General features: G+C 35.7%; 1 long non-coding RNA gene and 1 pseudogene across 1 annotated transcript; both read left to right on the plus strand.

Annotated features, from left to right (window-relative positions):
* Positions 1–1,827: 1,827 nt before the first annotated feature.
* Positions 1,828–3,571, plus strand: LOC147539682 (putative calcium-transporting ATPase 13, plasma membrane-type pseudogene; annotated as a pseudogene).
* Positions 3,572–16,214: 12,643 nt separating this feature from the next.
* On the plus strand, positions 16,215–17,286 carry LOC147539683 (uncharacterized). Its single transcript, XR_015226223.1, has 2 exons — positions 16,215–16,409; positions 16,960–17,286. It is a non-coding gene; the product is annotated as an uncharacterized LOC147539683 (long non-coding RNA).
* The last annotated feature ends 205 nt before the right edge of the window (positions 17,287–17,491 follow it).

Consider the following 17,491-nt stretch of genomic DNA (forward strand, 5'->3'; position numbering starts at 1 on the left):
TTACAAAGAAGTGAATATATTTTTTTTTAATATTACTAAGTTGGTGAAGAAGAGAAAAAACGATGGTGAGATTTATATAGAGATTCGGTATCAGGAGTCTGGGTGCCATAGGTGTGATGACACAAGCCCCCTAAAAAATTAAGAAAACAAATTGAAGAATCGAGGGCCTTTTCAAGTAACTAAATTAGGTAGAAAGATGGTGAGATTTATATAGAGATTTGGTATGAGGGTCTGGGTGCAATAGTTGCAACGACACCGCCCCCCTTAAAAAAGTAATAGAAAAAAATTGAAGAATCGAGAACGTTTTCAAATAACTAAATCAGGTAGAAATTGTTGTTCCTCTGGTTATCAATCGATAAGTCGATTTCTGTCTTGGCTTGATTTAGACAGAGTTTCCTTTCTCTAACTTATAGAGAGATAAACTATTAAGGAATAATGATTTATCAATATTCCTTCTGATGGCGACCATCTTTTATTGGGCCTCTCGGCCAGATCATTAGTGGCCCTAACGGCTAGGTTATTACATTAGCGTAGTTTCCAGATTTAAGTATTTAGGGTTTCCATGTTTAGAGTCCTAGCAATCAAGGAAAGTATCTTTAATAGTTATCTTATGTCCTTATTTGAGTCTATCTAGAAAGTATAATCTTTATAAAAGAGAAGTCTGGTCTGTTTTGTTAGGTATTGAATTGAATTATCAAATACACAAATCCTTGATTGCATCTTCTTTGTTTACAGTTATTTCAGTTTATCTTTAGTTATTTATCGTTTCTTCTTTAGTTTTGTTAATGAGTTCTACTACTTTTACGCTTCCGCAACAATCTACATCAGCTGGTATCATGAGCCCGCAAAATCCTGTTACAAAAAACGATTTTTTTTCTCCACCCTTCACCACGACTTCACCCCTCCATCATTCTTCATCTCTTCTTCCAAAACCTTCGAATCCTGCACAAAGACATAACGTTTTCAAATCGAGACTCACCATCAACAATAAGGTGTGTGACTTTATTATTGACAATGGTAGCGACGGAAATATGATATCACTTCGCCTCGTCAAAGCACTCGGTCTTCCTACTTACGACCACCCTTGCCCGTATAAACTCGGTTGGTTTTCTGACAAAAGAGAATTATTGGTTCGCCAACAATTCATATTCACGTTCTCAATCGGTTCTCACTACCACGACTCTCTCTGTTGTGACGTTGTTGACATGGAGAACTGTCATCTCATCCTAGGACGACCATGGGTTCTCGATGTTGATGTCGTATATAGAAGCCATAATAATACTTATGAATTTGTTTGGCATAAGAAACTTGTTATCCTTATTCCGCTTAAAGATAACCCGACATCGACTATAGAGAAACATGAGGTAACTGCTCCACCTAAAACTTCTGATCCTTCTTCTAAAGATGATTATGGTTCTGAATCAGGTTCTCCATCGTTTATTGCTTTGTATACCAATAGTGAAACCGGTACTCAAGTTGCACGTGTTTCCACTTCCACTGATTCAATTGCTCTAACTACGGTTTCGACCCCTCATATTGTTGGTAAAACTGCTGCCCTAACTGCAACACATGGTTTTTTACTTGCCACAAAAGATATCTCCACTACGATTGCATATAATGATTCTTTTGAGTTAGTTCATGAGTCGAATATTGATGACTTCGTTCTTGCTTGGGAATATTCAACACTTCAACATCAACGGAAGTATTCGATAACTTCACATGTTTGGGAACCCGGAGGATTTCACAATGTTAATCATATTTTTCCTCATGATCACTCTTTTGAAAATAAAGTCAAACACCCAAAATCCAGAAAGCCAATTTATACAAAAGCAGGCTATGGTCAGGAAACTTTTAGCTTGTGAAGGGTTTTGCCACTGTCATCTGTACTAACAAAACCGGGACTCTTACCTTGAACCAAAGGAAAGTAACCAAGTTCTCGCTTGGTCATGAGGATGTCGAAGAGAACATGGTCTCGAAATATGTGTCGGGTGTTCGTCAGTTGCTGCACCATGGAGTTGGTCTGCATACAATATGTAGTGTTTATCAATCCACTTTTAGAGCACCTGAATTTTCAGGTAGTCCAACTGAGAAGGCAATTCTATCTTGGGCTGTAATGGCGTTAGGAATGAACATCGAAGAACTAAGGCGTGATTGCTCTGTTCTACATATGGAAGCTTTTAACTCGGAGAAAAAGCAAAGTGGTGTCCTGGTAAGGAATAAGAAGAATGATAGTACGACAGACGTTCATTGGAAAGGAGCTGCAGAGATAATATTAACTTCTTGGTCAAATTACTACGATAGCAACGGGATCGTGAACGTCATGAGTAGAGAAGAACGGTTAAAGTTTGAGAACATAATTTGGAATATGGCAGCTCAAAGCCTCCAATGTATTGCTTTCGCTCCTAAAGTAATACCAGAAAAAGAGTTGGAATACAATAAGCAGGGAAAGATTCAACAACCACTACGAGAAGATACCTTAACCTTATTGGGACTAGTTGGTATAAAGGATCCTTGTCGACCAGGGGTTACAACAGCAGTTCAAGCGTGCAAAGTTGCAGGAGTAAGTATTAAAATGATCACAGGAGATAACGTTTTTACCGCTAGAGCTATAGCAATTGAATGCGGGATACTTGGTGGTGATGAAGAATTAAGCGCTGGAGCAGTTGTAAAAGGAGAGGAGTTTAGAAACTACACAGAAAAGGAGAGAATGGAGAAGGTGGATCACATATATGTGATGGCAAGATCATCATCCCCTTTAGACAAGCTCCTGATGGTACAGTGTTTGAAAAGAAAGGGTCATGTAGTTGCAACCACTGGAGATGGCACGAACGACACACCAGCTCTTACAGAAGGCGATATTGGTCTCTCAATGTGGACTAAGGGAACAGAAGTAGCAAAGGAGAGTTCACATATTATCAAATTGGACAATAACTTCACTTTGGTAGAAACAGTAGTAATATGGGGAAGATGTGTTTATACCAACAATAAAAAAATCATACAATTTCAACTCATAGTGAATGATTCTGCTTTAGTTATCAACTCCGTCGCCTTTGTCCCGTCAATACCTGTTTTTGACCCGAAAGTCGAAACATTGGCTACTATGATCCTACGATTACACGAAGATGAACGTGGGAAGCTTGTGCAAATAATAATGTGGTTCAAGGATTTCACGACTAATTGTTCCATCGAGAACGATGCGGTTTCTTTCATCAAACTAAAAGATGACGGGCGTTGTCACAATTTTTTGGACTTTTATGCACTACTACTGCTTTTGCGAGTATCTTGGCATCATACGATTCCGATTATATTTGATGCTATGGTCCTTGTTTGTCTTCTTCAAATTTCCGGTAAACCTCGCGCAAAGTGGGAACTAAGAATTGCCTTAAAAATCGTCGACAAAGTTACCTTCCACATTGCTGATGTATATTCGTATTACCTGGACGATCCGCTTTATGACGACACCAACTTGGGGGCAAGTTTTTCCTCTGTGGGGGAGTATGATGGCGACCATCTTTTATTGGGCCTCTCGGCCAGGTCATTACTGGCCCTAACGGCTAGGTTATTACATTAGCGTAGTTTCCAGATTTAAGTATTTAGGGTTTCCATGTTTAGAGTCCTAGCAATCAAGGAAAGTATCTTTAATAGTTATCTTATGTCCTTATTTGAGTCTATCTAGAAAGTATAATCTTTATAAAAGAGAAGTCTGGTCTGTTTTGTTAGGTATTGAATTGAATTATCAAATACACAAATCCTTGATTGCATCTTCTTTGTTTACAGTTATTTCAGTTTATCTTTAGTTATTTATCGTTTCTTCTTTAGTTTTGTTAATGAGTTCTACTACTTTTACGATTCCGCAACAATCTACATCACCTTCTTTCGGACTAACCGAGATAGGTGTTAGTGTAATCGAGGCAAGAATAAATTCTCTTTCCTTAAGACATTTTACACCCCCGTAACAGTACCAAACGTTAGGGTGTATGCCTTCGGGATACAACGACTTTCCTTTCAGATAAGATGGTACTTCTTTATTCTGAAAGCGGACGAACCTTTGTAAGTATTATGAGCTCTTGGACTAATGCGGATGATCTTTTATATGCTTCGGAAATTCAAATATCACTTGAAACTTCTTCTTTCCTTTTTCTAGATATTCTAGTCTAACCAGAACTTCTAGAAATACTTCCTAATTAGATATTCTAGGCAAACCAAAACTTCTAATTGTTAGAAGGGAAGAGAAGAAGAAAGTGAATTGAATTGATGTTCTAGACGACCTATGATTTTCACTTCACTCAAAACTTCTTTCTTCCTTTTCTAGATATTCTAGTCTAACCAGAATTTCTAGAAATACTTCCTAATTGGATATTCTAGGCAAACCAGAACTTCTAATTGTTAGAAGGGAAGAGAAGAAGAGAAGAGAATAAATTGATGAGAATTGGAATAGTTTTGGGTTGTTTATATAGGAGTTGAATGGGTGCATAGTGTCTGTTGGGTTGAAGGGACATATCACTTCATTTTGTGGACTAAACTGAAAGATAACTGAAATCTTGAGTCGGTTGTAATATGGATTGTCGGATCGCGCTAGAAAACTCGGGGAGAACGCCCTCCATCCGATCAATACCGAAATGTGCCCACAGATGTGAAATCTGACCGTTAGATTGCAAATTCGGCGTAGCCCACCCTGTACCCGACACGGGGTTAACGCCTACCGTTGGATATCGCTGATCCAACGCGTGTGGCTGCGTCCCGACACTGTCCCGGAAGCATTTGCGCACAACCGTTTGATCTGAAGCAATTCCGCAGAGGGAACGCCCACCGTCCAGATCTGAACGAGTCCCTTTTGCTCAAAAGCCCCCCAATCTGACTCGTCCAGTTTGGCGCTTTAGTCCCTAATTTGACCGATCTTCGTCCAAACTTTAAACTTGAATTTCTCATTCATCCGGAATCGGATTCGAGTGATTCTTGGCTCTAACTTGAAGAGCTCGACGAGACGAACGCGATGGCACGTTCCGTTTTTGAGTTTGACGAGTCGGGTCAAGCCAAAATTGGCTCCGATTCCAACAATCCCCCACATGAATGAAAATTCGAGGTTTACTATATACAAACATACTATACTGACATACTGACACTAAAAGAGCTCATAAGCAGAACTTCGCTGCATCGGAAGAAGGTAGTCTTTCGACTTTGAATCTTTCCTAGTGAATAACTACAAGGTCTACAAGGACGGCAGTGAACTTATCGTCTTGAACTGAGTCCTGGAAATTGTAAACCTGAATAGCTATCACACAGCTAATCCCTTACCTACTTAGGTTCTCGGTTGTGTTCATTTCGGCCCTGAACAATCCCGAATTCATGTGTGCTTTAGAGAAGTCGGCCTAGACGACCTTCCCACGGAACCGGCATCAATTCACACACATATAGGTTATCCGTAATAAGGTATCCTGCTATACCTCACGTTAGAATTAATTTCTAAGTTTTCGGATTCATTAAAAGCTTAATGCTTAGCCTCTCAATGCAGGCAACACTGTTTTCATCCTAGGAATGGATAAGAGATAGAAGTCTCTTACAGTGTTACTGTCGAGTCAGGATATAGCTTCAGTTGCCCTTTGAGGATCTCCAGTCATCTAGGTAGGGTTTCACCATGCCTTTACTCATTTACTTTAGGCGTTTCTGCCACATTCCCCTTGATGATGCAATTTCAACTCTCTTGTTCACCCTTGTTCTTTACGGATCCGCCAGGTAACTTAGGATTGAGCATAATTAATTTATGCATTCCTTGAGAGCAATTGCTTTACGGTGCTAGTCTATTTATTTTGAATTCTCTAGACTTACCGTATTAGTGCCTACGCAACAACTACTTAGGTTTATTGCGTGCACTGGCTTCAATCACGAACAAATATCCTCAGGAAGTTCACCTACTTCCTTTGCTTTCTCCAAAACAATGTATCCATCAAGGCCTTTAGGATTACATTGTTGATCCAGCTATGCACGTCTGCCTCTGAGGATTTTGCGATATCGTAGCCCTTAGTGGTTTGTCATATCCACTGTTTTGTATCTGAGATTCGAGTGTTGTCCACATATCTTCATTTTCTTTTATGATATGCACAACCAATTAATACGAGTCTGCTCAGATACCTAAGAACTATTTGTTACTATGATAACTCTTTCTTGAATTTGTTCAAATTCAAGTATTTATGCTTATCGTGGTTTTTGAGTGGTTATTCTACCATTCTCTGTCTAACCATGCACTTTAGATTATCAATCATGAGTAACGATTCAATCTAGAAAAGCATCGAATCATATCTTCTTAAACACTTTCTTATTCCTAACTAGTATTGTCTGTTCTTTTGAACAGATGATTCACGGTTGAATCTCATTACTTAGTTTAAGATTAGGAAGAGAAGTTCTTTCCATTTGTGTTTTTCCAGATTTGTTGAGTGAATTGGACATTCACGTCATTACTTATATTCACACACTTGATTTCCGACTCTTGTCACAACTTAGTGAATATAACTATAGTTCTTAACTCAATGAAACCTTATTGACCAAACATTCTTATTGGTTAAATCTGGTTTCCGAGGTACTCTATAATTTCCCTCTTTTCACGTCCATATGACGTTGTATCTTAAGGAGAATATGACTTTTATGCCATTTATAATTGGCATTTTGGTTCCTTTCGGTTCCCCCCACATTTCAAGAGTATTTTCTCTTATTCGTCAACTTGGGTGGAATTTTATAGTATTCCATATAGGGTACTGTTCAGATATGTAACAATATCTGCCCCCACAGTTCTAGGGTAACCATTGGATTCTCCTTTTTGACACAACTATTTTCGTACACAATTTCTTTAGTGTAGTGTGTTTAGTTTTGTTCTATAACATGATGATTTATGATCATTAGAACCTTGAGATATAATACAAGGTGAGATTCTCTTTTAACTCTTTCTTAAGTTATATGTCGTAATCATATATACTCTCTTGATAAATTTAAACTGTCGCATGATCATCAAAGACATCATTCCCTATTTTGTCCTTTATCGTTTCTAGATTTCGTTCATATTCTTGAATCGAAAATCTTACCAAGACCCTTGAATTTATTATTCGAGTCACGTCTAGACCGAATGATGTAATATTCAACGTTACGTCTTATCAACCTTAATTCTCTTGTCTATCCAAGAAAGATTAGGTTGCCATGAGGATTTATAAGGACTATTCTGTAATGATACAGAACTAGGGACCTCCTTACAAAGACTTAAGGATTTATTTATAATAACTCCTGATTTTGAGATCTTTCAGCCAAGGTCCTTCCGTTTAACACATCTGAGGATTCCTTGTAATTCTTAGACAGGCCTAAGGACCTTCTAGAGAATTATTTACCGCCTGAATATGTTATACGAAATAACTTACTTTCTCGAAGACAAGTTTAATTTCAGAATTTTGCATTCTTCGTCAACTTTGTATTCGAGAATGTTTCACGGAATTTTCATTATCTCAGACCGATGATTTCTTTCGAACAGTTCATCGTCTCTTAGCTATTTGTATAACGAGAACATTCTGTTATCGACCTTGTCTAACCGTTTAGGTTTTGACATTTGTCTTGACACACTTCTCCGATTACTTATGTGGTTGTCTTCTTCGATTCGTCATCGAATTGAACCTTTAGGATCATGTATTCATCATTGATCGCTCTCTGTATTCTCGATATACGGTTTCACACCCAGTATTTATGTCGATACTTGGTGGTCAAGGTGTCGCTTAGTTTTTCGATGTCTCTGTTATCGAGAAGATATTTTAAGAGTCATCAACTAAGTCAACATTTATGGTCACCATGGGTTGAACCTTATTTCTGTTCATGGCTAGTAACAGATTTTAGTGAAATACTTCACAAAATCCATCGAGATTAGTTGATCATCGATTTTAATCTCCACTGATCGAGTTTTATCCCTTCTAATGTTCTGTGCTTTCATTCTACCAAAAGAGTCGCCGTTTGATGAACTATGCCATTCTTGGCGTATATCTCGGCGAAAGGAGATTCATACTCTCCATCTCAGTCGTTTCTCAAAGCCTCAATCTTTTTACAAAGTTGAGTTTCTACTTATAAAGCTCGAACTTTTCGATTACTTCATCCTTACACTTTAGTAAATAATATAACAGAAACAAGTGGACTCATTGATAAAGGTAATGAATTACCTTTTTCCACCTCATGTTTGAACCATTTTTAGGTTACAAAGTTCATTGTGAATTAAGTCTAAAGACTTGAACAACGTTTTAGTCATTTTTGACTATACACATGTTTGACATGTACATCTTGAGTAAATTTCGAGTTTCGGAATTTAACTCCAAACTCATTAATTTCTTTAATGACTTATTATTCACATGTCCTAATCTTTCGTGACAAATATTGGAGGACTCAACAATATACGCATAATTATTAATTTTATTAATAATAGGTGCCTTCGGCATTACATGGGTAACATTTAATTGAAATAACCCCCCACATAAGTGGCCCTTTCCAATATACATCATTTTCTTAAATATGATAACGATATCTGATAGAAAGATTAGTCTGAACCCGTTCTCACTTAAAAGGGAACCAGAAATCAAGTTCTTTTGATTGTCTGGAGCATGGAGTACATCGGTCAAAGTCACCTCTATTTCGGAAGTGAATTTTAACACGATCTTTCCCCTTCCTTTGACTTGGGTGGTCGAGCCGTTTTCCTTGAATAAGGTTTCTCCTTCGGCTACCTCTGTATAGGAAGAGAATAGGCTTTTGTCACTACAAACGTGATGATTTGTCTTAGAATCGACCCACCATTTCTGGTTGTTAACCAGGTTATCTTCATGTGCCTCTGCACAGAGGTTCATCTTATGAAGTATATCAGACGCCTTTTCGAATTAAGTAATCATTAGACGGTGATTTCGATTTTCGGTGTATTTTGCTAATGAAGCTTGGTTATCGGCCTTTTCCCCTTGACTGTCATATGTGGAGCGACAATCTTTGGCTAGGTGGCCTCGCTTTCTACATTTGTAGCATTCGATAGGCCTTTGCCTTTTCCTCGACTTGCCTCTGTTTTGAGATGGACGCTTCTGCTTCAGAGCGAAGTCAGTTCCCTTGAACATCTCTGGGTTTTCCACGTATGTGGTGTTAGGCTGAAGAACCCGTAGGGTTGTTCTTGTTCTTGCCATTTTTTCTGAAACACACAGAAAATAACCCAGATCAAAATCTTATAACCAGAGAAATAATCGTTATATAAAATGTCTTAAGATTGTTGTTCCTCTGGTTATCAATCGATAAGTCGATTTCTGTCTTGGCTTGATTTAGACAGAGTTTCCTTTCTCTAACTTATAGAGAGATAAACTATTAAGGAATAATGATTTATCAATATTCCTTCTTTCGGACTAACCGAGATAGGTGTTAGTGTAGTCAAGGCAAGAATAAATTCTCTTTCCTTAAGACATTTTACACCCCCGTAACAGTACCAAACGTTAGGGTGTATGCCTTCGGGATACAACGACTTTCCTTTCAGAGTTTTAAGATAGTACTTCTTTATTCTGAAAGCGGACGAACCTTTGTAAGTATTATGAGCTCTTGGACTAATGCGGATGATCTTTTATATGCTTCGGAAATTCAAATATCACTTGAAACTTCTTCTTTCCTTTTTCTAGATATTCTAGTCTAACCAGAACTTCTAGAAATACTTCCTAATTAGATATTCTAGGCAAACCAGAACTTCTAATTGTTAGAAGGGAAGAGAAGAAGAAAGTGAATTGAATTGATGTTCTAGACGACCTATGATTTTCACTTCACTCAAAACTTCTTTCTTCCTTTTCTAGATATTCTAGTCTAACCAGAACTTCTAGAAATACTTCCTAATTAGATATTCTAGGCAAACCAGAACTTCTAATTGTTAGAAGGGAAGAGAAGAAGAGAAGAGAATGAATTGATGAAAATTGGAATAGTTTTGGGTTGTTTATATAGGAGTTAAATGGGTGCATAGTGTCTGTTGGGTTAAAGGGACATATCACTTCATTTTGTGGACTAAACTGAAAGATAACTGAAATCTTGAGTTGGTTGTAATATGGACTGTCGGATCGCGCTAGAAAACTCGGGGAGAATGCCCTCCATCCGATCAATACCGAAATGTGCCCACAGATGTGAAATCTGACCGTTAGATTGCAGATTTGGCGTAGCCCACCCTGTACCCGACACGGGGTTAACGCCTACCGTTGGATATCGCTGATCCAACGCGTGTGGCTGCGTCCCGACACTGTCCCGGAAGCATTTGCGCACAACCGTTTGATCTGAAGCAATTCCGCGGAGGGAACGCCCTCCGTCCAGATCTGAACGCGTCCCTTTCGCTCAAAAGCCCCCCAATCTGACTCGTCCAGTTTGGCGCTTTAGTCCCTAATTTGACCGATCTTCGTCCAAACTTTAAACTTGAATTTCTCATTCATCCGGAATCGGATTCGAGTGATTCTTGGCTCTAACTTGAAGAGCTCGACGAGACGAACGCGATGGCACGTTCCGTTTTTGAGTTTGACAAGTCGGGTCGAGCCAAAATTGGCTCCGATTCCAACAGAAATTTGAAAGTCTAAATAATTGCAACAACTTTATTGTAGCTTAGTTGGTAACTACTTTGTTTTACTAGCTAAAGGTCATGAATTTAGTACTCTCTCTAATGCTCTCGGGCTGATCAACCTTTTCTAACTGGCATCACCGCCACTTCTGGCGGCATTTTCAGTTTTCTGTTCGGTTTTTGGCAGTTATTCACCAATAGTTTCGTCATTTTTATTGCTCCTTTAGGAGTTTTGTTTGAAATCAATTTAGTTCTTGCTTAGTTATAAGGTGTTGTTTTCATGTGCTACAGTGCTAGGACTTGTTCTTTTTTATCTCCTTATCTATTCCCTTCCTCTTTCCTATTATGTCTACTACTGTCTGTAGATTCAAGAAGTAAAACTTGGTCATCTTGCGCTTGTGATCCTCAGGGGCATAGTTTTAATTGTCTTCTTAGTACTTCATTACATTATCCTTTGTGTTACACTCTGATTTCTAGCCTTTGCATCATGGTATCTATTAATTAGTTATCGTTGTTGATCACATAATACCATCTCTATTAATTTCTTATTCCTTTCCATTAGCTTTAAATATTAGCATAATCTTACTTGTGTCCATGGTTGACTTCTTATCACTGTTAGCTTGCTTGTCTTCTCCTACTTGAAAAAAAAAATAGTCGAGTTATTGTTCGTTGTTCTTTCAATAGTTCATTTATATGTGATTTCCTTTGTTGTGATTTAGTTCCTGTAGTAGTTTTGTTCTTATTCTTGGTTTTGCTGGTTCACCCACTGTCCCTTGATGTCTCTAGGACACCTCGCACCAAATGACATTTCCATCCTTGCATGGAATGTCAGAGGGTGTGACAATTACACTAACCACAAGCACTTGTAGAATCTGATTAAAGAACTAAACTTGACATCATTTTCCTTTCTGAAACAAAATGCATGAACACCAATCTTGCTAAACTGCTCAACCTCCACAACAACTACGATCAGTTTACGGTTGGGCCCATTAACAAGGCTGGTGGGCTGGCGATACTCTGGACCCAGGCATGCTCCCTTGGCATTATTTATGCGGACCACAACATGATACATGCTAGAGACACCCAACCCCAAAATCTACATCAACTTATGATCACGGGCTTCTACGACTGTCCATATAAAATCAATAAAATGAAACCTTGGGTTGAACTCAATAACCACTCCATTGACCTAACATTCTGTGGGTGGTTATAGGAGACATAAACACTATCCTACACCCCTCGGAAAAAGTTGGGGGTAAAGAGGCCCAACCAGCCTACAATATGAAAATTAGACAGACTTTTAATGAGATGGGCCTCCATGATATAGCTTATACTGGCCCCCCTTCACCTGGTCAAAAAGCAATTTGCAATGAAGATGCTCTAATGGTCTTACTGATTAACATTTTAATTTAAAAAAAAAAAAAAACATCTCTTCCTAAATCTTCGACATAACTAATTATTTGTTTTAAAAAATAATGATGCTGCATAATTAAGTAAATTAAATAACTTTCGAGATTTATAGTAGAGAAATAAATCGTATATTTTGCTACTATTTTGTTCTTAAATTTATTTTGTCAGTTGTATGGTAGGGCTACTGGAGACAATAGAGAGTCATCTCCACAGTCCAAAAAGATGTTCAAGAAAATGAGATTGGTCTTTGGTACAGGAAGAACACTACTTATTATAGGCAGTGCATTAAAAAAGGTCATAGGCAGTACATTAAAAAAAGGTCAATTTATATATTTGTTGTTCCTTTACCAAATTAGTTTAAGGAGAGCGTTAAAAGAATAACTTAATAAACAATTCTAAAATGTATTAACTTGAAAAAAAGTAACACTCAATTAAATAATTTATCATTCTTATGGTTTTTTCTGACATAAACAAATCAACCGTAATATCGATCAATACTATCAACATCGACAGTAACATAACAAAAACTACATAAATTTACTATCTAATCGTCTTAATTACAAACTCGTACGGATGCCTCAATATCCCATGAACAAGGAACCGACATTAACGAGGAAGGAAAGAACTAACATCAAGGTAGAAGTTCGACTTAAACGAAAACATCGACTTAAAAGAAGACATATATAACGGGGATAATATGTCTCTAGTAAAAAAATTTCTTTTTTTGTAATTTTCTCTTTGGTTGAATAGACATTTTAGGATTTACGGTCGTTTTCTGTTCTACCCGTAAATTATTTTCGATTGGATGAAAAAACTAAAAATTTCGACTAAATTGGACAAAATGTATTTATTTTTTCAACTATTCTTTAAAGTCAAGATAAGCCATATTTCATATATTGTGGATGAAATTTGTACATTTTCAGTGGTTTTGGCCGAAAGTTTTCACTATTTTCATTAATGAAGATTTTATGCTAAGTCGTAACTTCTTTTGTGTAAATGACGCTTATATATTTTCAGTGGTTTAAAGATCGTGAATTCTGCTACAAAAGGGAATAACTCATATAAAGATTAGTGGGTAAATTCATGTAGGTATGTGAGTTAATTAGACAATTCGATCTAATATGTGGAAGAGAATCAATTAATTTTGATCCATCAATAGTTTTTACATCTATTCTTGTATAACTTTTTTCAAGAACTCATACTCAGTTTATCATTTCCTATTGTCTCTCTAGATTCTTTTCAGTAACATCACTCAATGGAGCGTAGCGTTTATAAATTTTTGCCTACTACCACTCTGGTTCTCGTGTTGGTTCTTCTGACCTCCACTGGTTGGTTTACTTATTGTTAATCAATTTCGTTCTCTTCAACAATTAAAGTAGTTAATTATCATATCTCTTGAATCAACTTCGACTTAATAAACTCATGTTTTGGGTTGTACATTTTTTAAAATTTGGTCAAAATTTCCTATAAATCTTTTGTTTTGGTGAAAAATGATTATTCACTTTTTCGTAGTCTTCGACTCCCAAAATATTTTTGCTATTTCCAACTGATTTTAAGAGGGTTGCAACTGCTTCAAAAGGAGTTGCAAAAAATCTAAAAGAGTTGTAAAAAATATTGAGTTTTTAACGAAACCAAATACAAATATTTTAGGTTCTTAATCAAACAAAATAAAAATGTTAGGTTATTAATTAAACGAAATATAATTTTTCATTTTTGACATAAAACGAAATGATTATAACTTATTTATACTATACATGTTGTATCCTTCATAATAAAGGAATCAAGACTTACAAGAAGTCTTTCATTTTAGAGCCCTTCATTCCAGTTTTAGACAGATTATTGCTGAACATTTATGGGGTTGAATAGAGACCTGTTTTAAGATCTAACCCGATTCCACTATCTATATAACAAAACAGAAGGAAAATGCTGACTGGGACAAACATCCTTTCTTAATTATAGATATTGTCTAGACACCCTTTTTTAAAATTTTATTAGAGTTTTTTAGACTTACCCCCTCAAAATTAATTAGTAATTGAGTTTACCCCCTTCAGTAATTAGTAATTGATCTTACCCCTTAAATTTTGTATTTTTTAGCAAAATTACTAAGGACATGTTTGGCATGAGATGATAAAATCATAAATTACAACCAAAATCAATCTTTATTAATTCTTTTACCGACTAAATCAAACAATAAAAGTAAAGTGGAACAACTACGAGGAATCATATTGAATGATAATTGTTCTTGGTAGTCACATTTATTTCACGTACGCCAAACACAACCTTTGTGTTTTTGTCAAAAATAGCAAATCAAAGGGGGTAAACTCAATTACTCATTATTGAGGGGGGTAAACTCCATTACCAATTAGTGATAGGTAAGTTCAAAAAACCTATTTTATAATATAGTCCTATTTCAATTTAAAGGAAATTCACATGTCGGTCTTGGTTTTTATAATTGTCCAGGTGTTGGACTATTTTACACGTGAGAGAATCATGGGATAACCAACCAATGGATTTTTCTGGAGATATCAACTGAACTCTTTTTTTTTGTTTTTTTCTTTTTTGTTTTTTGATATCAACTGAACTCTCCAATTTCAATTTTAGGGAAATTTCATGTTCTGTTTAGGAAAAATTCTATCTTAAATCTCTACTTTCTCTCTCAACTCTCATGGACTTATATAAATCTTTTCTTCCTCTCTCAAGGATGCGGTTGAACTTACAAGCAGATCACCAAGATTTTCTAAAACTCCATCATGTTAAAGGATATAATGAGCTTTCTACAAAGACTAGGAATTTATTTTTCAACTGCATCTTCTATATGGGATGCTGATTTTTACATGAAGGTTGATGTTGATGTTCATGTCAACTTGGGTAAGCTCCTTTACCCATTCTTTTTTCCATATTCTCTAATTCATTATTTTGGTTGATTGAAATTTAAAGTTACAAATTAAAATGAAAAGTTAATCGGTTTTGGGGCTGGCTGGCTTTTTTCAAGAATTTTTGGGTTTATAGTCCAAAAAACGGACCCTAATAAGACATTTAGTCCTCTCTAATCCTATAAAGGGTTTCAAAACCAAAAAAATAATACAAATGAATATCTAGTCCATTTGGTGTCATCTAGAGAAAAAACACAAATCCCTAGAATACCAAATAATTTATAATACCTAAACTAACCTTCCATATATATAAGATCTAATTTAAGCTCAAATCAACCAATATTCGTTTTCCTTTTTTATCTCCCTGTTTCTCTCTCCAATTACCGGCTCTAAAGGAAGAAAGAAATCGTTATCTTCCTTAAATTTGTAACCGAAACCTTCTCGTCCTATCTTTCTCTCTCTCTACATCTTCATCTTCTGAAACTATCCTCCATTAAAATAGAAAACTTTGTAACCGAAACCTTCTCGTCCTATCTTTTTCTCTCTCTACATCTTCATCTTCTGAAACTATTTTCCATTAAAACAGAAAACTGAGTTTCTAAGTTCAAGTAAAACTCAAATCAAATTTTTATGTTTTTTGATTATGTTTCGATTGAAAATCTTCCATTAATTTTTTCATTGTCATTAGAGTTATTCAAAATCATCATCTTAATTGTTAATCAGGTAAACAATTTTCTTATTTGATGATTCTGTTTCAGATCAAGAAAGTTATTATTGTCTTTCTCTCTCTAAAGTTTGTATTAATGATCACGATCTTGATGAGATTAATACTTCATTTCTAAAACTTACAAGTCGAGGGTGGAATAGAGATATCTCAAGAGGACACTCTATTTCTAGAGTGTCCTCTTGAGATATCTCTAATTGTCCAACTCATCAATATTTGATTTTCAACCAATAGAAATCGAGTCTTCTATATTTTCTAAAATAACTTATTATTTATTTACAAAAATAACTATGCCACATAAGTAAATAAGATAAGTTTAGAGTTTTGCATTGGAGACAAAAAATATTGAGGATCTCTATTAACGCCACCAATTAAGGAGTGAGAATCTCAAATGGAACTTGACACATAGGATGAATAGAGATTTTTTTGAGTTTCGCATTGGAGATGCTCTAAACAACTTGTTTCTTAAAACTACTACTTATTAAGGAAACTAAATCTCCAAATATTAGGAAATCTATTACTTTGAAACCATACACACAATATTTGACTGCATCTTAACCATTAATGTTCTGATCTTGACCCTTCAATACTTCTATTAGGTGTTATTTCTTCTTCACTTGAGTGACTCTGGAAAAGCTTATATATAGCACACAACTTATGAGGTTTTTACATCCATTCTTCTATAAGTTTTTTCAAGAACGCATACTCAGTTTATCATTTCCTATTCTCTCTCTAGATTCTTTTCAGTAACATCACTCAATGGAGCGTAGCTTTTATAGATTTTCGGCTGCTACCATTCTGGTTCTCTTGTTGGTTCTTCTGACCTCCACTGGTTGGTTTACTTCTTGTTCATCAATTTCGTTCCCTTAGTTAATTATCATATCTCTTGAACCAACTTCAATTTAAAAACTTATGTTTTCGTTGTACATTTTTGAAAATTTGGTCAAAATTTCTTAAAAATTTTGTTTTGGTGAAAAATGATCACTTACTTTTTTGTAGTCTTCAACTCTCAAAATATTGTTGCTATTTGTAACTGATTGCAATAGGGTTGCAGCTGCTTGAAAAGGAGTAGAAAAAAATTGCAAAAGAGTTGTATAAAATATTGAATTTTAACAAAATAAAAATATTAGATTATTAACTAAACAAAATATAATTTGTCATTTTTAACATAAAAAAATAAATAAATTCTGTATTCGTTACTTTTTTGGTTGAAATGTATTTGTTTTGTTTAAATTAAAATGAAAATGATTATAACTTATTTATACTAAACATATTGAGAAAGGTAAATGTCTAAGAATTGAACAGAAAAATGACCCGAGCGATTTCGTTTCTATCGGCCTATTTCCAATAATATTAATATTTTCTTGTTCCATCATTTGTAGAAGAAATGGGGTTCCGAATGGTGGAGGCGAAGATGTGTGAGACGCCTAGCGAAAAATTCAAGGGAGTATGTACAAATGACAGAAATTGCGCAACCATTTGTAGCACAGAAGGGTTTCCAAAGGGAAGCTGTCAAGGCGTTCGCATGCGTTGCATATGCTCTAGACCTTGTCTTTAAAATGATATCCAATATTAAATTAATAAAACCTAAACCCTAATGGTTACTTTTATGGGGAGAATTATGTATGGGTACTCCAGTTGTAGCACACATATTTTGAAATAATGGTGTTTGGAAAAATTTAAATGATCAATGGAATAGTTTAACATGACTCTCGAACTCCTATATAAACTTGTTTACTAAACTTTGTTTGTTGCTCAAATCACTTGTATGAAAGTCGTGATTGGTCTCCTAGAATAAGCATTTTTTATTTATCTCTAATCTCTTGCACTAATGGCCAATTCAAAATGATATAATGTTATATTCAGTTAATTTTCTCGATTTTACAAAGAAGTGAATATATTTTTTTTTAATAT

The sequence above is a fragment of the Eschscholzia californica genome, unplaced genomic scaffold, assembly GCF_041429995.1.
Source record: "Eschscholzia californica isolate CP2 unplaced genomic scaffold, dmEscCali1.0.p SCAF_5, whole genome shotgun sequence".
NCBI lineage: Eukaryota > Viridiplantae > Streptophyta > Magnoliopsida > Ranunculales > Papaveraceae > Eschscholzia > Eschscholzia californica.